We start from the raw sequence: 17,828 nt of genomic DNA, 5'->3' as shown, positions 1-17,828 counted from the left end.
AACAAGGTAAAACATACTGGGGTCACTTAAAATGGAGCTTTTATTTACAGTATATATTTGTCTGACACTGTTGTGAAATACTCAAAAATCCAGATGAGCCTTATTCTTAAAACCAGAAGGCAGAATGTTTCAGTAGCATAAACATGAAAGAACTTTCTCCCCTTAGCAAACAGTGTTCATTTATTTGTCTTTTTGAACATCCATTACTTTTGCAGATTATACACCCAAAGTCCTTTTCTCCTCTGGATGCATGTGTTTAACTTCCAGTGATACCAGTAAATCTTTAAGGGGAATCATGCCTTCATGAGCCTTTAGAAACTGATGAACTGTGTGTTTCATCTAATTTCCTTCCAGTGCTAGCCTTTGTTGTAGCTGTTTGAGGCAGGCTTGTTCAAGACACTACTAGGAGGATTCATGTAATAAAGGAAGGTTAGTTAGGCCAGACAGTTCCAATCACTCAACAAACTTAGTGGCTTGTGGACTTGTTCATTAACTACATACTCTCTTATCATATGGTGGTTACTGACAAAAGTCTGTCTTCAGTAATTTATAGCTTGCCATACTTTGTAATATGACTTAATACTTTATGGGGTTTTTTTGTTTAGTGATGCTGCAGCTGAATTCTGGCTGGAAGCTCACACAACAATAAAAGCAGTTACAACTTAAATGTATATCTTTCCTCCTATGGAAATTAAGTTCTTATCATCCCAGTGCCTTATTCACAAAAGCCTATATTTGTAGCACTATTTATCTTCCCGAAGGCAATTGTATGAGACCCTGGAGATGAGTAATGGCTTTTCTTAATCAGCTTTTTGAAATGCCATTGTCTTGTCTGTCTTTGTTAGAACATCAGCATAGTGGTGGATGTTTTGTAGCATAATATGAAACAAGGTGCTTGCTGCTAAGAGCTTGTAATTTAAACAAAGAAGCAGCAATCAGAAAGGGGGCTAGCATACACTGGCACTTGAAATTCAAGGGCTGGATGCTTTCTGTGCTAAGGGCAAGAGTGAGAGAAAGAATGAACAAACACCAAACAGACCAGAGTCATCCTGTGTATGCCAGTGCAATCTGCCAGGACCTACTTAGCAGGTTGTGTTGGCATTGATTTGTACATTCCAGGTTTATGTAGCTTCTCTTTACCTGCTTATTTTGCTGTTACATTTTATTTGATCACTATCTCAGTATTATGTAAAGATTCAACGTACATTGGCTTTAATACGCTCGGTCTCCATTTTCGTTGCTTTTCCTGCTCTAAATAAATGGTATTTCTCAAAAGTTGAAATAATCCCAAAATAAAATGAAAGCACAAAATTTTCAGTACATGATAAAACCATGTGAATTTTCCAGTTTAGGACTTAGGCAGTGCAGAAAGGAACCACCACAGGTCATCAAACCATGTTTTAGACGTCCCCAGACAAGTGTACCTACATTATCCCTAACTGACCGTTTCCTTAAAAGCTTCCAATTAAGGAGCTGCCACAACAGCCCTACCCAGCCAGTTTCCATGTTTCATCATTCTGATGACTACAATCATCATAATCTCTAACCCTATTCCAAATAAGCTGCATCATCTTTCCCTCCTTTCTTAGCAGACCTTTGTGTTTGCTATCAGCTCCTTCAATCTTTTCTTGTAGTTTGTTGGGGGGTTTTTGGTTTTGTTTTGTTTTGGTTTTTTCCATTCCCTCTGATTAATCCTCTTGGTTTCCTCTGGATTCTGTCAGATTGGTCTCCTTGCTATTTTAAGCACTGCAAAACTGGCTAATGTAGCGAGGCCTCATCTAGGTGAGGAAGAAATAACTCTTAGGTGGTGTGTGACTCAGCATTAATGTACTTAGAGTTGAGGCTTGCTGTTTTGTCTGCACTGTCATGTGGTCAATGTATATGCTCTTTGTGCTACAGAGTTAGGTCTCATCTTTTTTCTACTACATGGCTGTGTCACCAGCCGCTTCCCATTTTGTATTTCTGGTTTTGATTTCTCTTTATTCTGTGTAGCACTTTGAGCTTGTCTTTATTGAACTGCATCCTATTGGTTAAAACTCTTTCCAATTTATCAGCTAAATTTTGGATTCTCATCCTATCTGTCGGCCTGCTTCCACCCCCTCTCCTTGTGCTGATTTTACAAGTATACACTCTAGTCCGTCATCCAAGTCATTAAAAAAATATTAAATAGAATTTGGTAGTCATAGGACGACAAGCAGAGGTGAGTGGGGCGTTCAGGGCCCACAGAGATGTGACATGATTTTCTAAGTAGAGTAGGGAACCAATATTTTGTTATTTCCTTTTTTCTTCTTTCCTAGAGAGCTGGAGGTGGTGGACTTGTTAATAGTGATGCAAAACTGCAAGACTTGGATTCTATACAGGCTTCACATCCCAAATTGTTTTAACTTGCAGTAAACACCTTTATCTCCATTTTACAGATGCAGAGGACAAAGGCAGCTGGCCAGTGGCAAAGCTAGTGCTGGCAATGCACCTTCCCTCAGTAGCACCGGGGGCTCCCTCCACTGGACTGCCCCGCTTCTCACAGTGAGTGCCTTCCCTGTGTTTCCATTTGCCCTGCGGAAACGTTGGTGCAGTAAAATCAACTATGTACATCAAATAGGCATGTTCTCCACCCAGATTAGTATTCATAAAATGCCCATGAATTGGTTAGTGAAACTGATACTGCTAACAGCAGAAATAGAAGGGATAAAAAGGACAATCATATAGAATTATCACAGTATTGCATAAACCCACTTAATTTCTTCTCTCTCCACTCCCTTGCTGTAAATGGGTGATGTATAGCACCCCTGTGGATGCAAGTTGTGTGTCCATCTCATCTCTGCTATTTATTACGCATAGGTGAGAGCTTGATACTGCTGATTTCATGACTATTGATTCAAGATAAGTGAGCATGTCACAGCACATGGATTTTATGTTGTCTTTCAGCTCCTCCACCCATTCCAGCAGGAGATATATTCTTGCGTTGAGTTCAATGGTGAATGCTAGGATTTGAAGGATTGGTGGGGGGAGGAATTGCTCTACTTTCAAAACAAGTGATAGTAAAGACTTTGGTGCTTTCTCTCTGCCTTAGTTGTTTGTGAAGTTCTGCGGTTCTACTCTTGTATAAAGAAAGGCAAGGCTTTTTTTTTTTTTTTTTTATCTACTGTGTTTGCTTTTGGGTAATATTATCACTTTTTTAACCTGAATGACAGTACTTTGAACTCAAAATGAAATGTATTTCAGGAATGAGTTGGCTGTTAAGTGAGAGGGGACGTTATTATTTTAAAATCAGAATAGATTGAAATAGAATTGACCTGAGTGTTTCCACATACAAACGTATATTGCAACAGGTATTATGATACTTCGTAACTCTTAAAGCCCACTGAGACAAAAACAGGCTTAGAATGAAGAAAAAACCCCAGTGATCTGATTGATATAAATCTTCAAAGATGTCTCCTCTCTTAAGCTATGAAGGGTAAAGATTTAACCCTGATCCTAAAACTAATTCCAGGTATTAAAATCTGTGGCAGAGTTTGCATTCATCAATGCCAGGGAAATCTCCATAATCCCCCCCAAAAGGTTAGAGTAGTGGGGACCTGCTTAGAAATACAGTTAAGAAAAAAGAAGAAGTTGCCTTAGTCTGCAGTCTGCAGCTACTAAATTACAACTCTCAACGTTTTTCAGCCAAAGTTTCAATGCAGAGCAGTTGTTCTGGTGTCCCCAGCCAGGGAGCCCATGGAGGGATGTAGTTCTTTCTGTGGTGGAGCCAAGCGGAGTGGGTATATAGCTCTGATTTGCAACTTTAAGGTTGCCTTTTATTGCTGAGTGTACAGAATGCTGAGGAAAATCACAACAGGACAGCTAAAACACCGACCCTCTCTTCCGTTTCATTGTGGGATATTTATTGGAGGACTGCTGGGAGTTTCTCCAGCCCTGGGAGAGGAGACTGCTGGCAGAGACGACCTTACAGAGACATGGACCTGCTTTTCAAAGGGCTCTGTGCATGTGCGGCTGCCAGTAAGTTCAACAGGGTTTTCTAGATTTTCACATGTATTCTGAACTGCAATATTAAGGTCAGTGATGACCTTTCTTACCGTTGACTGCTTGCTGTGGGAAGATTGATGCAATATCCTTATTGCTGTTTTGCTGTCATCTTCATAATTACTACAGCCACTTACTCTAGGGAATAAGGGGTACAAAACACCTAGTCCTTTTTCTGGAAGTAATCTCCCCTTAAAATATGCTTCCATTCTGGGAAATGTGAGAATGATGCGGGGCTTCAGGTGGATGGAAATTGTTTCTGTTATCAGAAAATAATTGCTAAATTATTTTAGCCTAGATCTTGCTGATTTATTTTAGCCTAGTTCTGTGAGCTTAAGGCCAAACCACCAAGTTCTTTTTCCCAGCTTTGCGAACAGCCTGACACATACCAGTAAATCTGTTTCCTGACTGGCACGTCATAGACAGTAGAAGAGGCTCAGCAAGTCAGATGTAGTCCCAAGATGAGTCTGTAATTTGACTCCTTCAGTTCTACTTGAAATGCTACTGTGGGAGAAAGGACAACTGAGGATGCTGCTGCTGAGGAAGCATGTGCCAGAGGGAGACGTAGTCTTCTGTTTGTTCCACAGCTGGCGGCAGTAAATACAGTCCTGAACTGCAGGGTGGGAAAATGTCACTGTTTCACTGCACCTTCTCAGGGCTTACCAATGCTGGGCTTTGTAAATAATATAACATTCACACATTCTTTCATTTGATTGTTTCAGCAACTTAATTGCAACTTTCTTCTCTCAATAGAAAGAAAAATAAAGCTGTTTCTACACTTCCCAATGCTGCTGTTTCTCGCTACCAGGGAGGCTGGTGTATCCAGCACACCTGAAGGCAGACAGTGGCCAATCTCATCTTCTTGCTATGGTTTTGGCCCTTTTTCCTCCTGAACAGGCACATGCCTACCCTAAAGGGGTACAACAAGGCTCAGTGCCAGGTCCTGCACTTGGGGCACAACAACCCCATGCAATGCTACAGGCTTGGGGAAGAGTGGCTGGAAAGCTGCCCAGTGGAAAAGGACCTAGGGGTGTTGGTCGACAGCTGGCTGAATGTGAGCCAGCAGTGTGCCCAGGTGGCCAAGAAGGGCAACAGCATCCTGGCTTGTGTCAGGAATAGTGTGGCCAGCAGGAGTAGGGAAGTGATTGTGCCCCTGTACTCGGCTCTGGGGAGGCTGCACCTCAAATACTGTGTTCAGTTTTGGGCCCCTCACTGCAAGAAGGACATTGAGGTACTGAAGCATGTCCAGAGAAGGGCAACAAAGTTAGTGAAGGGTCTAGAGCACAAGTCTTATGAGGAGCGGCTGAGGGAACTGGGGTTGTTTAGCCTGGAGAAAAGGAGGCTTAGGGGAGACCTGATCGCTCCCTACAACTACCTGAAAGGAGGCTGTAGCCAGGTGGGTGTTGGTCTCTTCTCCCAGGTAACAAGTAAAAGGACAGCTTCAGGTTGTGCCAGGGAAGGTTTAGATTGGATATTAGGAAAAATTTACTGAAAGGGTTGTCAGGCACTGGAACAGGCTGCCCAGGAAGTGTGGTGGAGTCACCATCCCTGGAGGTATTTGAAAGATGCGTAGATGTGCTGCTTAGGGACATGGTTTAGTGGTGAACTTGGCAGTGCTAGGATAATGGTTGGACTTGATGGTCTTAAAGGTCTCTTCCAACCTAAATGATTCTATGGTTCTGTGATTCTATAAAACTTGAGTGTTTTGTGTGTCCACGCTGAATGAAGAGCAACAACATTCACATGAGAATTGTCCATGCTGCATTGTTTGCCTTGTTTTGTTATGTTTTGTTTTGTTTTTTGCTTTGGTTTGGGTACCACTCTAGCTGTGAAGTAGGACTGCCAGGTCTTTTGATAAGGAACTTGCTAGGGTAACTATGTCAGCATCCATTGCTGCTCTACTAAGCTGAATTTGTACTTACATTTTGCATGCTCCATGTTGTGGGGCACCAACCTGGAAAGGAAAGGCCTTCTGGAGTTTGGGAGAAACAAAAGAATCCCTCTGTCACTTGGTCATCTCTTCTGTTCTGGAGAGCCATTACTATTTTCAAAGCAGTGTCTAGCAATAAAGAGTAAATATCTGACACCGTGTCTCTCCTAAGCTTGTCATGATGTTGAAGTCACTAGTGGGTTATATGAATGTCCCCTTCACAATGTCTGAACATGGCTATCTAGGGGCTTACTGCTGCTCGCTCTTCCTGGTTAACGCTGCTGTGGTGTGAGGGAGGGGGAAGGGGGTGATGCTGTTCATGGTTGTAGGAAGCACAACCCGCCTAAGGTCATGAAGCTTGGTAATGCATTGGCAGTAACTATAGGGTTACACCGTTCTGTGTTTTGCACATAAAGTCTGAACACAGAAAATAAATATCTCATTTACAGCTCTGTTTGCTAAGCACTTCATGTTTAGCTTTAAACTGGTTGCCAGAATGTAGGTTAATACATTAACAGTACTGAAGGTGGCTGTATTAGGCTGTTCAGATGAATTAGGAGGCAAGCTGATGTCTTGCCTCAAAATATTTTGAAAACCTGACCAAGTGTGCAAGTTTTAACTGTCCTTCACACAATTGTCCCTTGCCCATTTTGCAGCAATATGTCTTGCTAGCCACAACTGCATTACAAGGGTCATTCAGGGAGTTCAGCGAGATGAACTGCTTTTAGACTTTTTCTCCAGCCCATTAGGCACAGGCTCTCTGTCTTCAGTGTCAAATGTGACTGTCTTTCTGTCTACTTTTTTTTTTTCCTGAAAATACACATTTTCGTGGGCACTGGAAGGAAAATTACAGTCCCTGCTAATGTTTAAAACCTGTCTGATGGCATCACAAAGCCATGATTGAGTGCAGTATGTTGTTCGGTACTTGCAATATGTCTTTTTCTTTGGAAAGGACCCTCTTCAAGAAAACTCAAATGATAAAGGGAAGCTGGTGGAGTATATTACTCTGCTCCATCAGAAGTTTCCTTTCCTTTGTCCCTCTGTGTGGAGGCAGATTTATCTTACTGTTGCTGGTGAAGATTCAGAACGACACAAACAAGTTTTTCTTCTAAGCACGCAGGTCTACCTTTTTTGGTTCAATAAATCTGTTCTGTGGAGATCCTGCAATGATGCTAATGATTCTACTTGGTGTCTGTTTAAACTTCTCTCTCTTTAATCTCTGTAATTACTGAGGGAGCTGATTAGAACCCTATAGCTGGGGCTACAAAACTATTTCCATTCTAATTCCAGGTCTTCCGTTGCCTATTAATATTTGCTTGATATTCATTTTCCACAAAGAAATAATCTCCCACCTTCAGACAGATTCTCAGGCAACATGACTGTTTAAAGAAGGGTAGAAGTTGGTTGAAAAAACAGTCATCCAAGAATTTCCTTGTGTGCCTTTCTTCACTTTTGATTCAGCCTGGTTTAAGACTTAGAGAAATCATCAATGTGCTATATCTAATAAATTGTTGAGCTTAGTAGTAGGCATGCACTGATGATCAAGGTGGGATATATAGGGAAAATAGTTAACTAACAAGAATCATCTTTTAAAATAAACACATTATTGATGTTGCCTCATCTAACTTAGCTGTAATTTTTTCCATCTCTGAGGCTAATGTATTCCTGTGCACATCTGTGTGAATCAGTGGTATCATAGTGCAGCATTATGTCCTGTTGCACCTTGGGCAATGTGAAATTCCCTTTTGTAGTTTAATTCCTTCCAATATAGCTGCTGCCTGTGGTTGCTTGACACTGTATATCATGTTCACATGGTGAGGCTGGCATGGTCACTCACTTCACAAGTTATTGCTCTGCAATCTGATTTTAATCCAGTTCTCCCTACTAAGAAGGATTTAAAAAATAATTAAATGCAGGAGCTACTAAAAGTCATTAGAAGCCAAATTTCTTAAATTCCTGCAGTGTTCATTCTCACTTTTGACAATTCCCTAAGTAGGAGATTACTTACATAAGAGGGAATGAGAATAAATCTCTTTATATAAAAAATTAATAAGTAGAAAAAAATTATTTCTCAGAGGTTGAGGATAGTGTGGGAGCATATTCTTTCTTCTTTGCTCTATTACCAGTTTGGAGTTTTGTCTTTGTGCTTTTCTGGGAGAACAGTGTCTTTTATTCAGGCAGTTCTCCTTGTTCTGACTGACACTGATTTGAAGTTCTTGGAAATAAAAAGATCTGTAGGCTATCCAGTCTTTTATTTCTTCCAGAGGTGATAATATCCACTGCTGAAACACAGTGTGCTCTGTCTTGTGGCTGATCTCATTCACCAGGACTCATCTGTGTCTTCATGCTATTGTTCTTCCCCCAAACCTCAGGGAGATGGGTTTCTCTGCAATTGAGTGTCTCTGAGGGGAGAGATTTCACTTCACTATATTTTTAGACATGCTGCTTCAAAAAAGTGCTCACCTACTGATGCCTGATGGTTTTGAGTGGGGTGGAACATATGATCTCCCAGTGGCAGACATTAGGCTTCCCTGACCTGAGAGCAACTCAAACCATTGTTTCCATAAATAAGCCCAAGTGCCAAATCAAAATCTAACAGAGAGTTAATCCTAGTTAGTGCACTTAATTGAAAGAAAGCCTACATTAGTCTAAATGTACCTTTCTGACTCAATACTCTGCTTTTCTGTACAGCTGTATATAAACACCCATTATAACTTTTCCCTCCTCTTTCCCACTCCCAATTTAATTTGCAGTTATCTTTTATAGTGGATGACACTTCTGTAGATCTTAAAACAGCTTTGATGCTTATATGCTAAGGTATTTTGCAAATTAATGAATTAAAGCACTTTTGTAGGTAGGAGTCAGATTTAGCAAACAAGTCATTAACTTGTAACTGATGACACATAGCAGCATAATTGCTATGATAGATTCTGCAAAGTTAGGTAACAATTGGCCTCTACAACAATCACATATTTTTCACTTAATTACGGTAACACTTTATGGATCCAAGGGCAATTATTTTCAGCAATAAAATATTTATTGATTCTCAAATTCAGGTGCACATGTACATTTTTGGTGACATTCTATTGGTATATGCAGAAATCCAGGCAACAGTGCTACATGCTGAGCTGCGTGGAGGATCGAAGTTCTGAACTAAAATGTTGCTTGCCTTCTGAATCTGATTGAAGACATAGCATTTTTTTTAAATCCTTGGAGTAGAAAGGAAATGAGGCCTTCTTTTCGTCTTTTTTTTAATGACAGTAGGGTTTTTTGATAGAAGTGTTTGTTTAATTTTGCTTTGAACTGGCTTTAGCAATGATAATACAGTACCAAAAAAAAAAGTTTCAAATATAAAATAGTATTGAAATGAGACATACAAATGTTTCAATGATAAAACAAGTCATTAGGGGATATTTTGCAGACCAAAGTTCTATTCTGGCAGGATTCTGAGGTTGAATTTATCTCCATATCCTGATATATATAAAAAAATATTCTTTTTAAAAGTCTCTGACCCATCACTGCTCAGCATCCTGAAACAGAAGCATATGTTCTTTTTGTTCTGTTTGATACTGAAAGCTAGGTTTTAACTGGGAAGACATCCAATGGGATGTATTAGGCTTTCACACATCAGGTAACTTATTTTAAATCTGACCCTAATTATAAGTGTTGAGATGTTCTCTCTATTTAATGCTATGGTAAGGCACCATGCATCCAAAGGAATGTCTTTTGGGTAAGCTGGAAAGCCCATATGCAGAGCACTTTTTGGCATTTTGGTTGAGGTTCCAGTCATGAACCCAAACCTCTATAAAATGCAGAGAACAGAAGACTGCTCAGCCCCAAAACAGCCTGAATTGAATAGATGCCATTTAATGGGGATACAAAAAATTAAGCCAATAAGCTCGAATTTTCAAGATAACAAATACTACAAAAACCTTTGCAAGATAAAAATACTAAATAGGAATTAAAGTCCAGCAATGGTCACTTAATGTAAACAAAGTCAATTTTTTTCCTTAAAAAATCTAAATGAGAACAGCAGAGATTTATAAGTAAACTGAAGCTGACCTAATTTATAGTATATTAAGCAACTATGATACCTCTTATACTAAGATTAATATTGAGTACTGATTAAAACATGTAATTTTATACTTTATATAGTTCTGGAATACAAATATGTAACTACAAATATGAAACTTTTTTCAGGCAAGAGAATAGCTTTGACACTCATCTCTAGATGAATATCCTCCTCTGACCTGGAGGGGCAAAGCTCCTAGGATTTGAAGGATTCTGCTAAGGACTTTAAGGAAATCCATATTTTGGTCTTGGTGTGTTACCATTAGAGGTAGTGTTTCCAGACTACAGCTGAAAGCACACGTATTGCTTGAAACCTGCAGTTAGAGAGCCCTTGTGGTCCATTAGTATTTTATTTTCTGTGAAAACCAAAGAACCAAAATCCTATTATTTATAGATAATAAAACATATTCATTGAGAGGAGAAAATAGCCTTTACTCCTTAATCCTGCCATAGCCTAATCACTCACCTACCTTGGTCTCTGGAGAAGCATGTACTGCTTTTCAGAGATTTGAACTGGAATCAGCTTTTCAGAGACTGCCTTTGCACCTGTTGCCTGATTCAATTCCCATTGAATTATAAAGAAGACATTGCTGTAGTATATCTGTCAGGAGATACAATTTTCTGGCAGGACTTTCTGCCTGCCTGCTAACTCTATATGGTAATGTGTTCTGATACTTGTCAAAAATCTGTGGTTGATCATAGTTTAGGGGCAACATTGAAAACCTACTTCAGTCAGGAAGAGACATAGTTTGCTGTGAGGGGATTTTCATAAACATATTGCTCCAGGCTATATACATATCCTGTCTCTCTTCCTATGGCCCCCCAGTGTCTCCCTCAGCAACTATTAAAATATACAGGCCAACAGCCTTATGTATCTGGACGTGTTCAAGGGAACGAATCTCAGCATAAAAGGGGTAAAGGGATAAATGTTTCCATGGCAATACATTTAGCGTGCATGGATCAGAAGCAAAGATTGGTCTTATTGTTACTGTCACATCAAGTGCTGTCAAGTCACATGCAGTGTTCTGTATAGTAATTGAAAAAGTCAATTAATCCAAAGGGAAAGTTCTCTCACATGGCCAAGGCTAATCAAAAAGCTGCTATTTAAGGCATCAGTTATGAATGATGTCATGGACCTGGTGTTGGCTGTTCTTATTTAATATCTAGAGGCTTTTTCAAGAATTCCATAGAAGAAAAGAGAAAAAGTGTTTAATCACTGCTATCCTTAATTTTCTTATAAAAGAAAATTATATTCCATCACAGATTCTGGCAATGACTGCGCTGGAGACCTTCACCATATTTCAATACTTAGAGTGAAGGAGGTTTCTTTTCTGCAATTTAGATAAAGTGGAAAAAAAAAAAAAGTGGAAAAGAATAGCATGAGGGATTTTGCTTGATTTATATTTACATGAAAAATATTGTTCAGGGACAGTCCAGGAGTTATCTTCTATCCTGGTGCCTTTTCTTTGCTAATAGCTAGTATTGAATGTTCATGGCAATAATATAGGAACTGACAAGTGCAGAGTTGTATTTTTTCCTACTTTACGTTCTCACTCTGAAGCGCAGGAACTACAGGAAGTTATATGTGCATTTTTAATAGCCCTTGATGGACTTCCATTGATTTATCTATCTGATCAGTTTCTGAGCTTATATATTCCTTATGTAAATCCACGCTTTCTAATTTATCCCTTTATACTTCCAGCATCTTGTGGCACTGAATTCCGCAATATAATTATGGCTTTTCTGAAAAAATCCTACCTGAGTAATTCAGGATAGAATATTGGCACAAAAGCAAGTGGCTATAAACTTGTATGCATATATAGTTTAGAAATTAGAAGAACAGTCCTAGCAATTCCAGTCAGACTGTTTGGGGCAGTCTGGAGAATGAACATGAGAAGTTTATCAGAACAATTACAAAATGTATTTGTAGGTGACTGAACTCAATGACCCAGGTACTTTCCTACAATAAGTTCCCCTTTTTTTCTAACTTTGAAATCACCAATGGTACATCGTTCTTGGTACAAAGCATGAAAAATTAGGGAGCACAGCTCCTGTCAACATTAATTACAGCTGTTATGAAGTCAAAAGACTGTTAGGAGAAAGGCTCTTAAAAAGCATTTGTAACTTGTAAAACAAGGACTGATCTATTGTTGCCATTAAGAGCCTCATATTTCGGAATGCACTATAAATCTTACGAGTTGTGGAGACCTAGTATGTATAAAACATCATTTTGGCACCCTGGAAAATTGCCGATTGAGTTTTAGTACATTCCCTTCAGTCTTTGGTTTTGGACACAAGAACAGAGTCATAAATTACCTTAGGGCATTTTTATTTCCTGCCTCATCAGGATGACTCCTCTGCTGTATTTACCCTTTCAGTTGCCTAATTTGTAAATGCTTTCCGTGAACTCTGTAATTAATTGGCAGGCAAGACTACACACTGGCTGGAAGTAATTGAAGATTACTCTTAATTGTAAGAGCACACTTTTGGTGGTTCGTTTAAAATACATATGCAGATTAGAGGCAAATATAAACAATAATTAATGTGTTAATGCAAACAGTGCATTGGCTTGGAAGGTATGCCATCAGAGTTCATCCGCTCTTCCGCACCGCCATTCTCCCTGCCTGCCTTCAGGCTGGAATACGGTGCTGTGGCCGCTGCGCCGGAGCAAAGGCTCTGAGGAGGTGGAGGATGGTGACACAGGTTTGGTTAGTAAGAAGGTAACCCACAAACTAAAGGCATTCCCCACCTGACAGCTACCCAGCCAAATTCTACCTCTCACAGACACACTCTGTCTCCTCTTATCACCAGCTGAAATAAATCAAATGCTAGAATGAGTCAGCAAAGCTAAGTTAACGTTTCGTTGTAGGATTGCAGCAACTGTTGAGCAGTCTGAGCCTGCAAAAGCACCTAGCCTTCTTGTCAGGAAGATAGATTATTATGTAGATATCATGAAATTCTGACTTAAACCGGTATAAATCAAATCGAAATTGGCCCCTCTAAAGTTGGCTGTTTGTTGCTTTTTATGTTCTATTACTTTACATGCTTTCCTGCAGCATCTCCTGAGCTAGATAGGTGATTATATTAGACTAGAAATCAGAGGATTTTTACATCAGCTTAGCCAAGCAGGCAGACCTAAGTACATGGTTGGAAACTGTACATCTGATATGCTGATGCTAGTCAAACAATTGGGTAATTTTCCTGTACAAATATGAATAGTGCACAGGTACCTTTGGAGATAGGTCTGAGTACTTGAGTCCCGCTAGAGCCATTATATTTTAGCAGGCTGCACATGCTTACGCTGAAGCACTCTGATTTTTTATGTTTTGTTCATTCAGACTGTTTATTTATTGGTTTATAGAGTGGTCTGCATCCTCAAAAACTTGCTTTGATTAAAAATCCTAGATAGCTTCTTTCTATTTAAAGCTCTTAGTAGGGCTAAAAGTAATTCATGCTGCACATTAAATTTGGTATTTCTGCAAGCGTGGACACATAGTGCTGTAGTAATTTCCACGTTTTTCCAAGTTTGATTCCCTCTGAAATTGCTTACAAAAATGATTGAAACCTTATCTAAGTAATCATATTCTAAATATTTAAATGATACCTGTTTGAATCGCATCATGCTGTCAAATAGCTTGAAAGATGTTTCTGTGCAAGCTCAGCAAAAATGAGTAGTGTGTGTGATATTCTGGTTATTGTGTGTGATATTTGGCTGAGGTAATTTGGTAGATTTTGGCTGAGTGTTTTCTTTAAAAGTCCTCATGTTTTCTTGGAAGTGCACATCCAGACATTAAGCTTGTGTTTGAGTCAAAACTTGTGTTGATTTTTGTGATTTATCTGTTGAGAATGCAAATCAAAATCAGAATTATGGAAAAATTATGTATTACAAGAGTCTATTACACATTGGGTAAATTTTCACAGCTTGCTCTATGAAAACTCATCCAAGCTTTATTTTGGAGATTTTTCTGTGAGATAATGGGTGGTATATAAGAAGAACTTATTTTCAAGACTTGCAGTTTTTTATACTCTGGTTTAAGAGAAAGGATGAAGATTATTAATTGCTTCTGCACCTTATTGAACAAAAAATATGCATTCTGACTGGAAGTGAAACCAAAATACAAAAGTAAAAATAGGGAACTATGCCGATGCTATAATGCGACTTGATAAATTCTGCAAAAAAAATATCCTTTGAAGAGTTTCCCTCCACTGTCAACACTAACATGAATTCTTGTTTTGAAGAAGAGGAGGTGAAAATATTGTAGCTTTTCTCTTTTAGTTCAAAGAAAATTTAAAAAGTGACCAGAATTATCTGGACCCTTAGTGTGTTTATTAGACTATATATATTTGTGTCATTAAATTTGAAAATATATCTTCATTTTTTTTCTATTTTTTTCCCCTTACTGCTGGTTTCCTATGAAAATGTGATTGCCAGGCAGAAGTTGTGCATTTATATAGCAGTCTATATCCTCACAGAGTTGAGCTTATATTAAAAACTTATAATTACAAAGGAAGCATTCTGATTTTACTGTGGAGGAAGGCTGGAGACATGTTGAAAAGAAGAAAGCCTTACAGCATGTTGCACCCGGTGTATGAATTCTGTAAACCGATATATTTTCTTAATAATGGGTTTTTGGGGGGTTTTGTTTGGTTGTTTTTTTTAACAAAAATCTATTTATTGTATGGATTACAACTTTTTTCCCACTCAAATGATGTTTTATGCCCCAAATAGCTTCCTCAGGAAATTATTGACCAAACTGTACTAAGGCCAACCAAGCAGCAGATAAACGTATTAAACAATGTGAATTGTAGTTAAATAGCAACATTTTAACAGTTTTGGTATAATAGTTGCTTCTGTATATGTTCACTGGGCTAGAAAACATCTTAGAATATGAAAAATGTGAGGTTTCACCTTTTCTCCAAATACTATGTTGCTGTGGAGTCTTAATCACAAAGTGCATTTGTAGATTTGTATTCAATTTCAGGCCACTGTTATTAGATTATAAAAAATTATGAGTCATTGCATTAAAAACTTGGATTGCCTTTGACAAGGTGCCCAGTAAAAACTTTTGTTAGCAAATTTAACAAGAAAATATCTGAAAATCTACAGTGGTGTATAGATAGACAACATCAAGTTTGAAAGATAAATTGCCTGAATTACTCACTGAGCTAAACGTAATAATTAACTATTTATTAATTTGCTCTTGCCTTGCCTTTTGCTCTGATATAAAAAGCTTGATTCTAATCACATTTATGGATGTTTTGTCAGTTATACTATAATTTTACTGCATCTGTCAACTTGGAGAATCTAGTAAAACATATTTTACCCAAACACATTTCCTCTCTGGATTGGCTGTGAAATACTGGTTGCAAGTAGTGTTTTGAGTATTTGATATCTGAAATACAAAATCCAAGTTAAATTGCATGAATCAAATTATTTCAGTTCTCTGATCTTTTTGCCACATCTCTTTCAATATAGTAGTGTCTAAATATATTTAAAATGTTCAATACCCCAAATATACATAGTGTTCAATGGAGTTTAAACTAAAACACTGTCATCTAAGTGAGGTCACATGAGAGAGGCAACGCCAGAACAGAGTTGCTTTGAATCCAGTGATACAAGAGCTTTCAACTAAAACGCCCACCTACTAATCCATTGGCTTTTCTGTAACCTTTCATTACCTTAGTCTTTCTCACCTCCCTGTTCCCCAGTTTCTGGAGGAAGGAAATCTACATTTTAATGATCGATGTATGTCAAACATTGTACCTGTCCTGTTCAAAGTGCTTTATCTGAGGTTTCCACTTTCCTTTGTTTTACATCAAAGTGCCATGGCTCAGGTGGTTTATGTGTTATGCTCACTGGCTGCACGTAGGCAGAAGACTGCTTTTCCAACATAGGATAACTAATATGCTGCACAATTCACTGGACAGTTTATCCAAGACTCCTCTTTATCTCTTGATAGATTTGCTTTCTAAATGTAGAAATAACATGCATTGGTTTGGGTTGAAATGATATTCAGTAACTGGCAATATTAATGGATAAGAATACTTCTGCAAGTTTGCTAAGTTGATGGTATTGGGCATTAGTGTGCAAGTTAGAATGCCTGGGCATCGTATTTGCAGTTCTGTCACTCACTGGCATCGGGGAATTGAGAATGTTACTTATTGCCAATTTTTCAGAATTGTTTTTTTCCTTTTTCTCATTATTTTCCTATCCAGCCAGAGAATTGCTGCATATTACATTTGGGCAGTATCATTTTAGCTGTCTTTGGTCTTAACTTCTCTGGCCTCTTGTACCTCAGATGTAAGGTACAAATAATCATCCTTGCTCTCTGTTGTGGATGCTTTAACATTCAGAAATAGTCAGATTTCTCTATAATGCTATTTCATTTTCAGTTTTGGTTTTAGGATGCACAGTATATCCTATTATGTTTACTTCAAGAATTGTTCCAAAACCAGATAAGACTTAATAAAATTTTGGGTTCAAAACCTACTTGTCAGCAGGAAATGAACAACCATCCTTAGCTTACTCAGGCCATTTGTGTCAATGAGAATATTAATCGATCCACTGGCAGCAAAGCTGGCACAGTACTGCCCTAGTTCCAAAATAGAGTTCAAGCACTCTTATATTATTAAAATGAAAAAAAAAAAAAAAAAAAAGTCTGATTCCTACTGCACAGGCATATAATACAGCAGGCTCAGCTCCAAGAAGCTCAAAAGTGATAAACAATTTTTTTCTTCCCTTTTTTTCTATTTTACTGAGGGTATTTTGTCTTTTATAAATGACAATAAAGCAATATTCCTTCCCACAAGATTATGAATTATTTCAAAAATTCATGTTTTTGCTTGTAGTATTAGGAGAGGAGAATTTTATCTCATGATCTAACTTCAAAATCTCTGTTTTTCTCTGAGGTGGCAGTAGCACTGTTAGTATTTCCAGTATGCACAGTCCCAGGAACAAATTAACATATTTTTACAGTTTTAGAGCCTCTGATAAGCAATTCTTTTGTGGACTGCCCAACACACCACGATCTGCACACCATAGATGTCAGTCTTATTCTACTTCCCATTTCAAAGTCAGCAGCAAAACTGATGGCATGCAAATTGAAACAGTGTGAAAATGTTCCTGTATAAATAGCTTCCCTGGTCAATGTCCACATAAAATGAAAACCAGAAAATATATGAGCATAATTCAGAGGATTACATGGTTTTCATGGTATAATTTATTATATGGATTTCATTCTCTGTCTCATGTTTTTTCCCTCCGAGCAGGTGCTGCAAACAGTTTTTTGTAGACTTGCTTGCAGTTCAAAATAGTGGGCTGATTATTTTTCTTTCATTTTAAAGAAGTATTCGTGTTTTGATTACAGGGAAGACTGGTCGAAGTGAAGTGAATGGAGATTATGGGTCATATCCAAGTATTCAGGAAAGCTGAAGTTCATAAACATAGGGTCAATCTATGTGTGCTGTTTGATGTTCTTGTGATGCCTGACTCTGCCTGATCAAATCAGCATGTTCCTGGATCAAGTGAGCAGATGTTGAGTTACAGCTATTTACCTATGCCAACTTGCATTAAAAGTTTATTGGATAATGGTCAACAGGAGAACAAAAGAATGTGGCTTAACCAATTACTTATTTAGATCATAAACATTTTGTGGTAAGGGCTATATTTTCATTCAGTGCTTGTGAAGTATAGTACACTTGACTTTTTTTTTTTTTTTTTTTTTTTTGGACAATCCTGATTGTCATCTTTGGAAACGTTCTGACCTTGGTTTCCCAGACCGTAGATGACCAGCGTGGATAGTGCTGC

The 17,828-nt window shown here is 38.3% G+C and overlaps 1 long non-coding RNA gene across 2 annotated transcripts in view; it reads left to right on the top strand.

Annotated features, from left to right (window-relative positions):
* Nucleotides 1–17,828, top strand: part of LOC129205213 (uncharacterized) — a 126,028-nt gene that overhangs the window by 82,705 nt on the left and 25,495 nt on the right. Inside the window, exons 1-2 of one of the 2 annotated variants that reach the window (XR_008576655.1) lie at nt 2,462–2,523; nt 2,926–2,974. The exons of the other annotated variant lie outside the window; for it this stretch is intronic. This is a non-coding gene — a long non-coding RNA (uncharacterized LOC129205213). Of the gene's footprint in view, nt 1–2,461; nt 2,524–2,925; nt 2,975–17,828 lie in introns of those variants that run through there. 2 annotated transcript variants of the gene reach the window in all.

Source organism: Grus americana, chromosome 3, assembly GCF_028858705.1.
Source record: "Grus americana isolate bGruAme1 chromosome 3, bGruAme1.mat, whole genome shotgun sequence".
In the NCBI taxonomy this organism is placed as follows: Eukaryota; Metazoa; Chordata; class Aves; order Gruiformes; family Gruidae; genus Grus; species Grus americana.
The sequence above is the reverse complement of the archived record's forward strand: the minus strand, read 5'-3'. Positions and strand labels throughout refer to the sequence as shown.